Here is a 17,459-nt window from a genome sequence, read left to right on the forward strand (position 1 = left end):
AGTACTCTCTGTTTCCTGTCATTTAGCCAATTCTGTGCCCGTGTTGCTACTACCCCCTTTATTCCAAGGGCTGCAATCTTGATGATAAGCCTATCGTGTGGCACTTTATTAAACGCCTTTTGAAAGTCCATATACACCACATCAACTGCATTGTCCTCATCGACCCTCTCTGTTACCTCATCAAAAAACTCTATTAGGTTAGTTAAACACGATTTGCCTTTAACAAATCCATGCTGGCTTTCCCTAATTAATCCACCCTCGTCCAAGTGTCCCGGATTATCATTTCTAAAAGTTTCCCCACCACTGAGGTTAAACTGACTTGCCTATAGTTGCTGGGTTTATCCTTACACCCTTTTTTGAACAAGGGTGTAACATTTGCATTTCTCCAGTCTTCTGGCACCACCCCTGTATCTACGAATATTTGGAAGATTATGGCCAGTAGCCAGTACCTCTGCAATTTCCACCCTTACTTCCCTCAGCAACCTAGGATAGATCCCATCTGGACCAGGTGACTTTTCTTAGGGGTATTTACGCATTGTTGGAGAAACTGATTTACATAACGGAATAAATTGAGTTCCATTTTTATTAATTGCTGCTTTGGGAATTGAATTTCAGAATTTTGTTCATTATTCTGTGAAAACCGTAAATGAGTGGCTTTTACGTTTTATACATGTTCTGTTATGTATGTATTTGATATTTATCCTTTACCATTTTTACAGCTGAGACTATACAGCAAGATGGTATGTTCTATGCACCAACGGGATAGTATCTTGTATTTATCAACCCCCAGCCCAGGCTTTTTGGAGAGGCTAAGGCCCCCGAGTAAAAACGTTAATTAAAACATTAAAAGACAATTCAGTGGATAAATTTAATCATGTCACTGTGAAAAATGTAATTTTAATAATTTTGTTAAAACCCTTATTGTGGACATTAGAAATTTCAGTTACTGGGACCAAAAATGATTGCTGAAATTTTTTTCAGAACGCACCTTAAGTGATTTGTAGAAACCCACTGGCCAGATTGCGCAATCAATAGGTGATTTAAAATAGCTGCTATTGTGTGTCAGAGTGTGACAGCTTTAACATTGAAAATACTCACCATGGCACCACATATAGGAGTAATAGGTGCATTTGCAAAGAAGGTCTGGAGAGAGATGCAGTGGTATCTGTCCAGGTTCGTCCCAAGCAGTTCCGTAACACAGGATTCTGTGCTCTATGGGCTGTTCCCAGGGACGCACACCGAGAAGGTCATCAACTGCTGCTGGAAGACCATCAACTCAGTGAAAGACAGCCTTTGGTCTGCCCGAAACTTGCTGGTCTTCCAGTGCAAGGAGCTGTCCTTGACCGAGAGTTGCAGACTGGCACATTCCAAGGTCCAGGACTACGTGCTCAGGGACGCGTGGAAGCTAGGTGCGGCTGCCGGAAAGGCTCTGTGGGGAAAGGCAACCATTTAGAGCCTTCCTGCCATTGTATACCGAGGGGCTGCAATCAGGGAAAAAAACCCTCGGGCAGAATGTAAAATTCAAATTGATGTAATGTACCTGTAATGAATCTGTAATCACTAATCTGTATTGAGTGTAATGCAATGAGTCACCCTAGAGTGTCATGAACTATAATTATGTACAATGTGTTCATTGAACTGTACTTGATGTAACCTGCAAATTGTATAATCTGTATTGAGTACGTTTGGAATGTGATATGACAACTGTATTGTATGTATTGTTGCAAATTTTATGAATAATGTATATTTTTTGAAAAAAATAGATACTGCCGACACATAATGAGTTTTGAAAGAAATGTTTGCCCCATGTACAAATTTAATATATAATAGATGGGTATGTCGATTGCAGCACAGAAACGTACAAACTTTTAGGCCATCTTCTCTGCACTGAATTTCGGCCCCTCAAGGTTCCATTTTCCTGCTTTCTTCCTATATTCTTCTTTAAGTTCTTATCCAGTAGCTTTTGAATACTACATTTGATTTACTATTGGTCACCATTTGTTGCAAAGCAGTCCATGTTCTAATAATCCAATGAAGTTGTTTATTCTAATTTCCCCTTTGACATAGCATTTATCATGGGATTGTGGACCTGTGGCTTGGATTTACTTACAAATGAAAATAATCTATACTCTGTGTATTTCTTTTGTCATTTTGAACATCTCAATCAAATCCTCCCTCAATCTTCTCAGTTAGTTAATAGAGTTAATGGTCCTAGTTGCTCTACTCATTCCTCATAACTCAGATGCCTCATGCCTGCTAAATCTGCCTAACACTTTCTCCAGGGTTATTATAGCCCTGCTGTAAAAAGGAGCCTAAAACTGCATATAGGAGAATTCCCTGCAGGAGGCCATTTGGCCCTTTGCCTGTATTAATGCTAGATCTTCAACTGGAGCCATCAGCCTAGATTTACCCAATGTTAATGCCAGCGGTAATTCATTTAAATTACCAATTAAAATGCCAATGATCAGAAAATCTAGACCCTCTACTCTGATTTCATTTCCCCAAAACCCCTTTTTAATAATTATCCCCATAAAATTTCTGTCATTCCAGGTAATCATATAACCTTCCAGGTGAGTGGGCAGCTCAGTGCATTTCAGGCACAGAAACCTTTGTCAGAACAGGAAGAGTTTGCAAATGAACAGCATTTAAAAAGGAACAGAATAAAAGGGAAGAGGAGGTAAATGGGAAGAAACTGTAAAGTGCTTGAGTGGAAAAGGTGATGGCTGAATTGACATTTGTAAGGAATCTTACAACACCAGGTTATAGTCCAACTGTTTTATTTGAAAATCACAAGCTTTCGGAGGCTTTCTCCTTCGTCAGGTGAGTGTGGGATTCGGATTCCATGGAAGGTTACCGCATTTATAGTCAGAGAATTGACTATGCGGCAACCTATATACATGTTTTTTCTCATTGTGCTTCCTATTGTCTCATGTTAATGTCAATTCATGATGTGGAGATGCAGGTGATGGACTGGGGTTGACAAATGTAAGGAATCTTACAACACCAGGTTATAGTCCAACTGTTTTATTTGAAAATCACAAGCTTTCGGAGGCTTTCTCCTTCGTCAGGTGAGTGTGGGATTCGGATTCCATGGAAGGTTACCGCATTTATAGTCAGAGAATTGACTATGCGGCAACCTATATACATGTTTTTTCTCATTGTGCTTCCTATTGTCTCATGTTAATGTCAATTCATGATGTGGAGATGCAGGTGATGGACTGGGGTTGACAAATGTAAGGAATCTTACAACACCAGGTTATAGTCCAACTGTTTTATTTGAAAATCACAAGCTTTCGGAGGCTTTCTCCTTCGTCAGGTGAGTGTGGGATTCGGATTCGGATTCCATGGAAGGTTACCGCATTTATAGTCAGAGAATTGACTATGCGGCAACCTATATACATGTTTTTTCTCATTGTGCTTCCTATTGTCTCATGTTAATGTCAATTCATGATGTGGAGATGCCGGTGATGGACTGGGGTTGACAAATGTAAGGAATCTTACAACACCAGGTTATAGTCCAACTGTTTTATTTGAAAATCACAAGCTTTCGGAGGCTTTCTCCTTCGTCAGGTGAGTGTGGGATTCGGATTCCATGGAAGGTTACCGCATTTATAGTCAGAGAATTGACTATGCGGCAACCTTCCATGGAATCCGAATGGTGTTCTGCAGGTGCCCAACCAAAGCACCAATCTGTCCCTCCCAACCCCAGGTAAATGCATCTGACAGGATTGTGAAAGGAATGGGGTTTTTTTAAACAAAATTAAAACCAAATAATAATTTTATTATAACGATCAAGGATGCGCTCCAGCCCTTGCGGCGCCCACCGGTCGCGGAAATGAAAAAAACGGAGCTAGTTCCCTGGAATACACCCATCAGCAAGAAGACTCGGTCCTTCGGTCGGCATTGCAACCCCAAACCATCAAACGCGCCAATACCGCACAACATGTCCCTCCACGTGCTCCGGGCAATATGATTCTCGCACGTGGCCAGCAGCAGCGTTTGCGGATGCGCTCATCCTTGCACGCCGCGCGTGACACGCAATTTCCGGTGACGTCGCACTCGACCCGGTCTGTTCCTCCTTTCCCCCCCCCCCCCTCCCCCTCCTGACGTTGTTGCCGCCGCCGCTGCCGCTCCTTTTTACGCCATATTAAGAGAGACCAGGTGGGCGGGGAGGGGGAAAGAGCGACCTGCAGTTAGCAGCAGCAGCAGCAGCAGCTGTGGTCCTTCGGTGCAGCGTCCCGGTGAGTCAGTGTTCCATCCCCCGCCTCGGCCTGGAGGAATGAAGCGGCTACGAACTGGCGGTTGGTCCCTGTGCGCGCGCCCCCCGCCCCAGGGTGGGCTGTGTTAGTCCAGCGGATCCTGCAGTGGGTGCCTGCTGGGCTGCTCTCAGGATTGAATAGTGCAGGGCGCTGTTTAAAGGTGGACGTCAGTAGTCGGCTTTCAACATCCCCTCCATGGTCTCTTTTCTTTCTCCCCCCCCCCCCCCCCCCCTCCTCCTCCTCCTAATATCATCATCATCATTTAAACTCCATGGAGCTGGGTTCGCCCTTACGAGTGAGCTGCATTAATTTGCAGCACTTTTTGCACAGGGGCTGGCCATTTGGCCCACGGTGCCTGTGCTAGCTCCCCATCACAGCGACCTACTCACCGCATTTTAACTACTCTATTCCATTTAACCCTCCACGAGAAGACTATGCATTTATGTATAGTAGAGTCTTATTACAACAGTGACTATACTTCAAAAATGCGTCATTGGCTGTAAAGTGCTTTAGGAGGTCCTGGAGTCGTGAAAGGTGCTATATAAGTACAAGTTGTCTTTTTTTTTTCTTATCCTTGGGGTGAAGCAGTTATGGAGACAGATACTTTGAGTACAGTGAGGTCCCATGAGCAGCAACTGAGATGAATGACCAATTGATTTGTTTTGGCTGGTGTTGAGGGATGAATATTGGCCACGATATTAGCAGGACCCCCATGCTTTTTTTAAACAGTGCCCAGGGATCTTTTACATCCACCAGGAAGTACAGACTGGCTCTCCCTTTAATGTGACACTCACTCAGTCCTACAGTGGACTGTCAGCCTAGATTGTGTGCTCAAATCCTTGAATCCACAACCTTCTGATTGAGGGAGAGTGTTAACAACTGAACTAAGATGATTATACAGTTTGATATTTTTATTTGTATTTAATTTCCTTTTAGAGGCTGTGATTAACTCAGACTGAATAGTTGCTTGTGGTAAAACATTCCATATCCTAATAACTCTTTGGGTGAGAACATTCCTTTTGATTTCCCTTACCCCTTGTGCTTGTACTAATTCTGGTTGATTACTGGAGGTTAAGTGAAACTCACTTCAAATTGAATTTTTTTGTTGATTTACTCCAATTACAAGACTGTTGTGAATACTTTTTTGTTCCAAGTACAAATCAATGGTTAAACCTCAGCAGGAATACTGTGTCCAATTCTGGGTGCCACACCTTAGGAAGGATGTCAAGGCCTTGCAGAGAAGATTTACCAGAATAGTACAAGGGATGAGGGACTTCAGTTATGTGAAGAGACTACATTAGCTAGGGTTGTTCTCCTTAGAGCAGAGCAGGGAAGGTTAAGGGGAGATTTAATAGAGTTGCTTGAAATTATATGGGGTTTTGGTAGAAACTGTTTGCACTGGTGGAAGGGTTGGTAACCAGAGGACACAGGTTTAAGATAATTGGCAAAAAGCCAGAGGGGCGATGAATAATTTTTACCTAGTGAGTTATGATCTGGAATGCACTGCCTGAAAGGATGGTGGAAGAAGATTCAGTAGTAACTTTCAAAAGGGAATTGGATATATTTAAAAATGAAAAATTTGCAGGGCTATGGGGGGAAAAAACAGGCAAGTGGGACTAATTGGATAGCTCTTTCAAAAAGCTGGCAGATGGTCGGTGGGCCAAATGGTCTCCTGTGCTGTGATTCTATGAAGTACACCCTGATGTATATTTAAATAATTAAATAAATAAATAAATTTCTTGTATTTTTAAAAAGCCCAGTGGAGAGAGACTTTTCCTGTTGGGTCTTACTACCTCCTGTGATGTAACTAATGGAGAAGAGCCCTGGTTATCCTGGACTAATTCTTTTCATTTTAATGGGGTTAAAATTCAGATTGAGGTGAGATGCCAGAGTCTGGGAAACCTACTGGGTACAATGTGGTGGCTTGTGGAGTTTTAAATAAAATTACATTTCATAGTGTTGAATAATTAACTTTTTTTTCTCGTGGACATCAGGGGAGTACTTTTAATCAAAATACACTTTCCTAGGATTTTTATTCCTCATTGACCTCTAAAATGTCAGCCATTAGTTGACACCTATGCAAGAATACTGCAGGCTGATGCTGTTATGATGCTAACAGACCAACACCTGCAAATTCAGTGGGGTAGTAATGTTAGATCATTATGGCATACCAGGTCTTCCAGCCAACTGCCTTTGGGGTCAGGGTCTGAGCTTTCTTATGGGTCGGCCTGTTGGATTTTAATTTGCAGCCTGCAACAGTCTTGTGTAAACTTGAGACTTTGGGGCGATGTCTTGCTTTGTTTAGTGTCTCTAGCACTTGTAATTTTTAATGGATATAAAGGTACAGTACTATAAAGAATATGTTGAGTCGACTACAGAATGCAAATTTTTTTTGACTGGTGATAGAAATGAAAAGATTTAGTATCTCTAAGACTGCTCCACCTGATTTGTGAGTTTGTAATGAGAGTTATTAATCTAAAATAGTCCTGCAAGTGGGGAGAGGTTAGGAAAAGTTCTTTACACAGGGAGTTTGAGCATGGAATGCTTTGCCGCAACGTGTGGCTGAAGCAGAGACTATTGCATCTTTTAAGGGAATCGTGCACAAACATTTTTAAAGCAGAGGAAGATACAGGGCTATTGGGGGAAGAGAGAAGGCGATAAGATAAATTTTGGATTGCTCCATCAAGAGCCGATATGGGACGAATAGTCTCCTTCCGAGCTGTAAACGTGTGGTTCTTTATCTAGTCATTTGATTTTAATCTTACTCTGTTGCTACATGTAGAATAGATTTTGTGGTTTGCTTTGACATGTTTCTGTCTTAATAACTACTTTAATGAGAAAGGGGGTGTCTGGCTGTGGAATGAGCAAGTTGGTTATAAAGTTCTTGATGTCAGTCCTTGCTGGCAGTGGTTTCCACTCTTCGTTGCCTGTTCTTTTTCATTGATTTCTGTCTCCAGGTTTTGAAACCCTTCATTCTATTGGTCTCCAAACTAACCCATATTCCCCTGTGCAACATAGGGTGTGACGGACATGTCTTGTGAATATGACGTGACATTTATTGCACTGTTTATTGACATGAATGTTCGAATTTAGCCTGTTACATCAGGCAGGTTTGTCTGACTTCTGCATCATGATGTCTCTAGTTGACCCATTTTTTTTACTTATGTATGATGTCGAGCCCCCCTGGCTACCCCTTGACATCTTGTGCTCTTGTCCGTGTCGCTATACTTTAAAACAAAGCTGTTATTTCCTCGGATGTGATGCTGAGGGATTTGAAATATTGCAGCCAGCAGCAGGCTGGGTGGGTCTGGAGGGCGTGTTTAACTTGGCTGTGTAACTAGGTTAAGACGTCAGGGGATGTTCTGATGGCGATTTGAACCCGACTGGTGAGGTTTCTGCGGATTTTAGCGGTCCGAACTTAGTTTTAACAGCACCCTGGACGTGAGGTTTCCGTTACACGCGGCTTTATTTGTAAACATTATTTCAAAGACGTAAATCTGATTGGAGAAGGCTTTCAACTTCAGGCTGCAAACATTTTTTTCTTTGTATTGCGCTATTGCCTGGTTGGTTGTCGGCGATTTCGAGGTCGGGATTGTTCACTCGCTAGTTACAACAGGAACCACACCCCAGGTTAAAGGCAGGCGTCAGGCAGCTGCGAAATGAGTGCCCTCGAGTCACCCGCATCGTTGGTTTGTGGAAAAATAGTTGTAATTGTCGGCTGCAATGGTCTCCGCACAACTTGGCGGCGTTGCTTGAATGTTACAAGCGTTTTGAGGCGTCTGCCGAGATGCGATGTGTAATGCAGCAAGAATGCCGTGCTCTGGGAGAGCTAGCTGATCCCAGGAACTAAACTCGGGCTGCAGACAGCGTTGGTCTTAATGGGGGAGAAAAGTAATGTTTAATGGCAACGTTTTATTTGTGTTGAGGATTGAGAGGGGCTGACTGAGAGTTTCTATATAAGAGATAACATTTTTATGTTTCCGCCAGTCCACTGTTAAGCTTTTCTGCATACGCCTTATTTTCCTCCTTCCCCCTCTCTGCCCAAACGTATTTTCTGTTTAACCCTCCTCATGCTGCAGTGTCCATCCTCTGAGGCTTGAGGTAACTTCAACCCAGGTGACTGCCGATCCTGCTCTGCATCAGTTGCCAGACGAGAGCCTTGGGGTGACTTGCCTGCAGATTTCCTGGGCTCAGGAAAAATGTCAAGACTTGGTTGTGCATTTTGCAGACGTGCTCTCAAAAATGTTCAAATCTAAGACTTGTCAGATTGTTATGGTTCTAGCTTTGATAACGTAAGAAACATCAAAGCTAAGAAGAAAATGTCTGGCACCTCAACTTATATCTGGCACCCTAACATTCCTATTGCAGCCTCCTGGTGTCCTGTGTATCCTTAATATTTCTACCTCTACTACCTTGCCTAGTAAATGATTTTAATTTACTGAGTAGCGGTTCATCATTTCCGCCACCTCCAGCATGATTTCACCACCAAACACATCTTTCCCTCCCAGCATTCCGAAGGGACTGCCCCCTCTGCGACACCCTGGTCCACTCTTCCATCACCCCCAATACGCACTGTCCAGCCACGATACCATCCTGTGCGAGGGCAGGAGATGCAACACCTGCCCTTTCACCTCCCTTCCCAACGATTAGGGCCCCAAACGCTCCTTCCAGGTGAAACAGCGATTTACATGTACTTCTTTCAATTTAGTATACTGTGTTCGCTGCTCACAATACAAACGCAGGTTGGATGATCGCTTTGCTGAACACCTCTGCTCAGTCCGCAAGTGTGACCCTGACCTGCCAGTCGCTTGCTATTTTAATTCCCCGCCCCACTCCCACTCTGACCTCACTGTCCTTGGCCTCTTACATTGTTCCAATGAAGCTCGAGGAACAGCACCTCATGTTTCGATTAGGAACTTTACAACCTTCCTTACTAAACATTGATTTCAATAACTTCAGATCATAACCACTGCTCCTATTTTTTTCGGACATCAAGTGCTGTGAATGGTTCTGATGCCATTTACAGTTCCTCTAGGCCCATCTTTTGTTCCTTGTCCCATTACCGCCATCATCCCTTTTATCATTTAATCACTCCTGCCCTCCATCCTATGAGACCTTCCCTTTTGTTTCTTCCTCTCCCCCCGGCTCTGTACTTGCTTAAACTGTTGAATCTTCAACTACTTCCAGTTCATCGATCTGAAACATTAACTCTTTCATTCTCCACAGATGCTGCCTGACTTGAGTGTTCCCAGCATTTTCTATTTTTATTTCAGATTTGCAGCATCAGCAATATTTTGCTTGACGTTCATCATTGGTGTTGCACCTTCAACCTAATTAACATCCCACGTACTGCTTTTAAATTTACCTTTCACTAATTTAAATTTGTTTAGTGAATTGAAACTGATATGCATTTAACTGTGACCTGAGACTATGGCATATTATCCCTCCATTGCATTCAACATGGTTGATCACTTCGTCCTCCATCTCTCCCCTGTGATCCACTTCTGTGGCACCACCCTCACTTTGATCCACTCATGCCTATTTCAATGTAGCCAGGATGACTTCTGCAGTGGTTTCTCCTCTCTCTTCCTCCCCCCCCCCCCCCCCCCCCCCCCCCCACACAGTTCTTTGAGTGCCTTGAGGTTCCATTCTGAGCCCTTTCCTATTCATCTATATGCTGTTCCTCTGACCTCATCCTTGGGCACAACGAAAGCTTCCATGTGTACACTGGTGACACCCAGTGCTGATTCTCAGCCACCACCCTCAACTCCATGACCTTTACTGTGCTGCCCAACTCCTTTTTCAAGATCTTCATGGAAATGCTGGAACTTTCTCTAACTAAACACCAGCAACATCAAAACCATGCTGTTCAGCTCCTGCCAAAAGCACCTCACCAGCCACGGGCTCTTCCCATTCTCGGCTGCTCACTCAAGCTGAATCTATTAATGCATAATCTCTGTCTTTGACTCTGAGCTATGTATCAAACCCCATATACTACCCAACAACAAGACTGCCTTTTCCACCTCTGCAACATTGCCTGCCCCCACTGCCTCATTCTTACAGCTGCTGAAATATATCAACATTTGTAATTTGTCACCTCCAGGCTCTACTCCAACTAAAAACAAATGTTGGAAATACACAGCCAGTCATTTAGCATCTGTAAAGAGACAAGATAATTGTTTTAGGTGTGTACTCTATCAGAACTGAATACAGGCATTTTAATAAGGTTGGCAAATTAGAGGTGGGGAAGGAGGAGGGAGAGATGATCAACAGATATGCCAATCACAGAAGAGGTTGGTTAAATGTCCTGTATTTTGCTTAATAGAAAATGGGGGAAAAATAATCGCAATAATGTAGAAATACAAGGACAAAATAGTGGGTTGTCAAAAGAGAGTTTCATTCAAATTCAAGCATGAGAAAATAAAGGGGGAAGGGAAAAAATAAGCTGCAAGTGCAGCAAATTTGAAACTGAAACAGTAAATGCATGCAAAACGTCACCAATGCTTTCACTGGCATCCTGTGTTCCAGCCTACATAAACTCCAGTTTGTCCAAAACTCTACATTGTATCCTGCTTCCCTTTTGTTTCTTGTTCTTGCTGATCTCCTTAAGGGTACCTATTTCCCAATGCATGATATTTGAAATCCTCATCTTCATTTACAAATCCCTTGACAGCCTTACCCACCCTATCTTTACTTTTCTGACTATGGGCTTCTTTCCATCTTTCTCCCCTTTTTACCATTGGTGTGGCTAAATCTTTAGACATCTGGACTACACACTGAAACTCCTTCTTAAACCGTCTGCTTTGCTACCTCTCCCCACCTTCAATAACCTCAAACAATTCTTTCAGTAACCCCTAACTCTGCAATTACTGCCCTTCTGATACATGGGACATTTACTACGAGTGCAAAATAAATGCAAGTTAATAAGTACTTTTTTCATGTGTTTATGTATATAATTCATTCAAAATGTGTTGTATGTAGCTGTTTCAGCAGATTTTGAATTTGATATGAACTTGTTTACCTAGTGGTTGCTTGTCATATTTCCTTCTGTAACTAATTTATTTGTGTTTTTCCACTATCTGATCTGAATGAAAGTATGAGCAACAATTGGGATCAACTGATAACATGATTTAGAGGATTATTGCATTGGTACTCCCAACATTGTCATGTGGTGCATCCTAGGTTTTTCACCTGTCCTTCTATGTAACCTGTTACCAGGCTTATCTGTTGCTAGAAGGTAAAGTCCAGTCTTTCCCCCATGTTTGGAGGTGGGGTGTGGTATGGAGGGTGGAGAGATCAGGAACAGCACTGGTAGGTGTGTTGGAGGAGGTTGTGGCTATGTTGCTGGCCAGGAAATGGTGTTAACTTTGCCTGAGTCTGCAAAATTTCCAGTTGCCCCAGGGCAGCTGGATTTGTGTAAATTCCCCTTTACCTGCAGTAGGCTGTAAGCCACAAGTCATAGAATTGCCCTTCCTTTCTCTTTCCTCCCCCCCCCCCCCCACCCCCCCCAAACATTTGTATTCATTTTTTGAAAATTTTATATCTGCTGAACCCATATTGAATGTAAAATATATCAGTGAGATACTTTTTTTGTAAAATACTTGTTTTCCTGTAAAAGCTCACTTAAACCTAGATAATCATTACAATATACATATATTGAGCTGAACTTTGTTTAGCAAGTTCTTAGCTGGATGAATGCTGTGAACCTTTTGTTCCAGAGCTTAAGTACTGAGCATTATCAGATGTCTCCAGGTCTGTTCCTTGGTCTAGTGCCCACTATCTGTCTAATCCTGATAATTCCGTTGATTTTTGCAAGAACATCAGGAGTAGGCCACATGGCCCCTCGAGCCTCCTCCGCCATTCAATCAGATCATGGCTGATCTTCGACCTCAACTACACTTCCCTGCCCGATTCCCATATCCCTTGATTCCCCTGGAGTCCAGAAATCTGTCTATCTCAGCCTTGAATATATTCAATGACTCGGCATCCACAGCCCTCTGGGGTAGAGAATTCCAAAGATTCACAACCCTCTAAGTGAAGAAATTTCTCCTCCTCTCAGTCTTGAAAGGCTGACCTCTTATCCTACTACGATACCCCCTAGTTCTAGACTCCAGCCATGGGAAACGACCTCTCGGCATCTACCCTGTCAAGTCCCCTCAATCTTTTATGTTTCAATTAGAAACATATAAAATTTTCACTCAGAAAAAGTTATTGAATAATTTGAATTAAGTAAAAAGAATAATAGTGGGAATTCAAAGCTAAATGATCAAATGCTTTGAATTGGAGTGGACTATATAAATTCTAAAATTTGCAAGTTAAATATTAGCCTTTCCTGTTTGTTGCCTGTGTTCAGTTCCAGTCCAGACTGATGGTTGGAAGTTTCCTTCCTATGGTATGTTGCCAAGTTTCTTCATTTGTGAGGTTTGATGGTGAGAATCACTAGGCTATTTGACCATGGATGTATAACATCTGAGCCTGGTATAATGGGTTGCTGGAGAGCAATCTGGAAGGCACCCTCTTTTTTTCTGGTTCTTCCCATAACCAGCTAAGTCATCATGAACGGAAAGTGTTCTGCTAGGAAGTGGCACTTAACTGGAAAATGGAATACATGTAAGTTGGAGTTGGCAGTTAAAGAATATTTCATTTTAACAATATTGATTTCATAGTCATGAATGTGAAGCAGGAGTGGGTTATGAATCAACAGAAACCTAAGGTTACATTTCAAAATGTAATATCAAAATAAGATTACTTTCAAAACCCAGTTTCATTTTTCTTTCTTGCCATAATGAGGGATGTCTGAAAACGAAACCCATTTTCACTTCAGGTACAGAGTATTGGCTTCCAACGCTCTCAACTGAAGTGGTACAGGCCAGAATATGGTCCACTTGAGTTTCAGGACAGTACTCCCTGATCGACCAGTGTAAAATTTTCAATTTCCTACATTATCTGGCCTTGCCACCTGAGAGAGATTGCCAATTTGTGTTCAATTTTGGGCTGTTTTCTGCTGTAGTCACAGGAGCAGGTATTGGGTTTGAAATTGAATTACATAGTACGTATAGAAGCAGAGGGGCGACTTTCGTTCCATCATTCTGGGCAGGTTTCAGGCTCGGTACAGAGATGAAGGGTCTGTGTGCTAACACCTTGATACAAACATTTGTTCTTGATATAACATCTAAAGTTTTAAAAAATTAATTGAGAAGTGATGTGACATAGAAAAGGTAATCGAGACAGTGATGTAGGAAGCTAATAGGGGATGGCCTTACATAAACAGTATTTTTGCAGCTGAATGCAGGATGTGCACTATGTACTTGCATGATGTAATGTGTTTGTGCAGATAGTTTATCACTAAGCTATCAAATGTGATTTGTAAAGTCTTGTATTTGCAAGAGATGCAGAATCCAACTCAAATGTTTGAGATAACCTCGGTTTAATCGGATATATCCTTTCTGTTTCATTCTGTGTGGGGATCAGATAGGACTCCAATGTTCAAGCTGCAGCTAGATGTTGCACCATCTAGTCTGTTCATTAGGGTTTACAGGCAGATTACAAATCGACGATTTCATCAAAACAAATGCACTCCAGTAAGTCTTTGTGTATATCCTGTAGAATAGCCAGTACTTGGTGTCTGACAGTGGTATCCCCAGGACATTTCAAATTTTGTTTGGAATGTATAAAGATACTCAGGGGGCTATGGGACACAAATTATGCTATTGTTCAGGAAAATTAACAAGCTCCTTCTAACGCATGGAATAAATTAATGGTACGGCCTCCCATTTAGAGAATTTTTTTGTGAAATTTTGTAAAGTTGAACATAGTGCTTAAAATGTAGTGTTTACCTCATTCTAACCTTGATTACTTCTTTTTTGGAATGTAGGTGATTCTGACATTGCCCATCCCTGGTTGTTTTGAAGGCATTGAGTCAACTGTGTAGCGTAGTATTGGAGTCATGTCGGTCAGCTGGCTTTTTATTATCTGGCAGCTTTCATGGTCATTATTGAAATCAGTTTCAAAACTTACGGTGGGATTTGAACTCTTGACTCCTGAGTTGCTAGTTGAATACTATAACCAATAAGCTATCATACCCTATATAAATTGGGCATTGTCATTTTTAACTTAGTTCAGAGCAGGGCAATGAAAAGTTGGCAGGTAGAATAGGTTTTAGAAGTGGTGACCTGACGATTTTTAATTTTTTTTTGGCAGGAGACAGACTAGATTTAACCTAAGGGCCCCTTAGCTGCTTTCATACTGTGCTAGTCCGGCCAGCACTTAATGCCTGTATCTCATGCAGCTGACTGTAACACCAAAGATAAACTTGCTAAGACTTGTGGATGGGAAGACCCAGTTTAAAAACTGCTGTTTTTACTAGTTTTACTTAATCCAAGGATTATCGAGGTAAAATACAGCAATTTGCTAGGTATAGAAGTACTATAGACTGGAGCATGGTGTACACATTCATTTTAAAATTAAAATGAAGTCAAGGATAAAGTCCCATAGTGAAGGATACCACCATGCTTGAAGTAAATCAGTAATTAGTGATTAAATTACATTACGTTTGGCTTTCAAAATCCTGATCATTGTTAGATGAAGGTGAAGCTAATCAGAGTAAGAAGTTCCATAGTTTTGCAGCCCTGAGAATTAATGAGATTAGGAGGCAATGACTTCTGATTTCAACACAGCATGTAGACTGGCATATTTTGGAGCTCCCCCAAAAGCAGCAAGACTGAAGAGTTAAGGGGGCCTGGGACACTGGCGTATCAATGAGAATTGACAGATTTTTGGTGAGCGAGGGGTCAATAATTAGAATGAAAAGCTTTTTTGTGTACTCTGTCCAGTGCAAGGTGATGGGAGAGCCTCTCCATATATGGACTTCATAGAATTGTTGAGGCATGGAAAAGTGTGGCAGTAAGAGGAAACAGAACTTTTGGAAGTCAGTTTCAGCAATGAAGATGTGAGGTCCGTTGGAGTTCAAAGCAGATAGTGAGACTAAGAATGGTGGTGAAGGACTAAATGGTGCCACAGGTGAGAGTTGGTGATAGGACTTGTAAGGGACAAATGTGCCATACTACAACTGTAACTGCTGATGCTATAGAATTGTGTTCCTGTAGTTGTGCTGTGGTAGAACAGTGGTCATTAGCGCTTCTGAATTGTTAAATTTTCAATGTCTTCCTTGATGAATGTTCAGCATATTCTTCTTGAGCTTGCAGTTTAAAATAATTTGTTTTTCTGTCTCCCCTTTTTAAAAAAAACTGTCAAAAATTAACATTTGGGTCAAGTGTTTGTGTTGACATGGAGATGAATTAACTGCATATCGTCATGTTAAAATTGAGGGGGAAACCCCTGTAAGTTCATAAGTGACCATTTACATAGAATGTTCAGCACAAAACAGGCCATTCAGTCCAACAGGTTCATGCCGTGTTTACGCTCCACATGAGCCTCCTCACTTCTGCTAACCCTATCAGCATATCCTTCTATTCCTTTCTCTCGTGTGTTTATCTAGCTTCCCCTTAAATGCATCTATGCTAGTTACGTCAACTGCTTTTGGTAGCGAGCTCCACAGTCTAACCACACTCTGTGTAAAGAAGTTTCTCCTGAATTCCCTATTGGATTTATTACTGACTTATCTTTTATGGCCCCTAGTTCTGGTGTCCCTTGTAAGTGAAAACAACTTCTCTATGTCTACCCGATCAAACCCTTTCATAATCTTACAGACCTCTGTCAGGTCAACCTTTAGCTTTTTTTTAAGAAGAGAGCCCCAACCTGTTCAATCTTTCCTGATAGGTATAACCTCTCAGTTCTGGTATCACCCTGGCAAATCTTTTTTGGACCCTCTGGTGCCTTCCTTATCCTTTCTATTATATAGAGACCAGAGCTCTTCACAGTACTCCCAAGTGTCATCTAACCAAGGTTCTATACAAGTTTAACATAACTTCTCTGCTTTTCAATTCTGTCCTTCTAGAAATGAACCCCAGTGCTTGGTTTGCTTTTTTTATGGCCTTATTAACCTGCGTTACTACTTTGTGATTTGTGTATTTGTACCCCAAGATCCCTCTGCTCCTCTACTCCATTTAGACTTTTATTATCCAAGCATGTGGCCCCTTATTCTTCCTACTAAAATGTAATACCTCACTTATCTATATTGAAATTCATTTGCCAATTACACATCCATTCTGCAAGTTTATTAATGTCTTCCTGTATTTTGTCACCGACCTCCTCAGTATTAACTATACCCCCCAGTTTGGTGTCATCCACAAAATATGAAGTTGTACTTCAGATTCCTGAGGCCAAATCATTTACGTAAATGGCGAACAACAGTGGTCCCAGCACCGATCCTTGTGGAACACCACGTCCCACCTTTTGCCATCCTGAGTAACTTTATCCCCTACTGCCTGTTTTCATGTTTTTTAGCCAGTTTGCTATCCATTCTGCTACTTGTCCCCCTGACTCCATATGCTCTAACCGTACTCATGAGTCTACTATGTGGTACCTTATCAAAGGCCTTTTGAAAATCCAAATATATTGCATCTACTGCATTGCCCCTGTCTACCCTTTGAATTTCTTCAAAAAATTCAAAAGGTTGGTCAATCATGACCTTCCCTTTTGAAATCTGTGCTGACTACTCTTTATTATATTTTCGATTTCTAGATGTTTTTCTATTGCATCTATGAGTAAGGATTCCATTATCTTTCCCAGCACTGACGTTAAGCTAATTGGTCTACAGTTCCCTGGACTTCTTCTATCTCTTTTTTAAATATCTGAATCACATTAGCTGTCCGCCAGTCCTCTGGCACTATTCCCTTTTCTAATGAATTTTTATATGTATGTAATTGTGCCTCTGCTATTTCATCCCATACTAATTTTAATGTGTGGCTGCAATCCATCCAGATCAAGGGTTTTATCCTCTCTAAGTTTGATCAGTATCAATTATCTCCCCCCTTTCTATCTTAAAATGACTTTATCTTTTTTGATCTGTCATGCCCACCATGTTAGCCTCCCTGGTAAATACTGAGGCGAAGTAATTATTTAATTTCTGCGTTTTGCTGTCATTACCTGAGTTTATCATGTGTATCCCTTAGTGGCTCTATACCTAAGGGTTATTTGTTATTTATGGGTCTGTAGAATACTTCATTTTTTATATTCCTTATAATTTGATTTTGTAGTTTCTCTTTGCCTTCCTAATTTTTTTTAAAACTTCTTTCTTAA

The 17,459-nt window shown here is 41.6% G+C and overlaps 1 protein-coding gene across 3 annotated transcripts in view; it reads left to right on the forward strand.

The window, feature by feature from the left end:
* The first annotated feature begins 4,094 nt into the window (after positions 1–4,094).
* Positions 4,095–17,459, forward strand: part of LOC137317997 (ras-related protein Ral-A) — a 56,365-nt gene continuing 43,000 nt past the window's right edge. For 2 of the 3 annotated variants that reach the window (XM_067980993.1, XM_067980988.1), the window contains exon 1: positions 4,095–4,241. The gene's annotated coding sequence lies outside the window, so the exon portion shown is untranslated. Of the gene's footprint in view, positions 4,242–7,600; positions 7,646–17,459 lie in introns of those variants that run through there. The other variant, XM_067981006.1, reaches the window with a different exon arrangement.

The sequence above is a fragment of the Heptranchias perlo genome, chromosome 3 (genome assembly GCF_035084215.1).
Source record: "Heptranchias perlo isolate sHepPer1 chromosome 3, sHepPer1.hap1, whole genome shotgun sequence".
Taxonomy (NCBI): Eukaryota; Metazoa; Chordata; class Chondrichthyes; order Hexanchiformes; family Hexanchidae; genus Heptranchias; species Heptranchias perlo.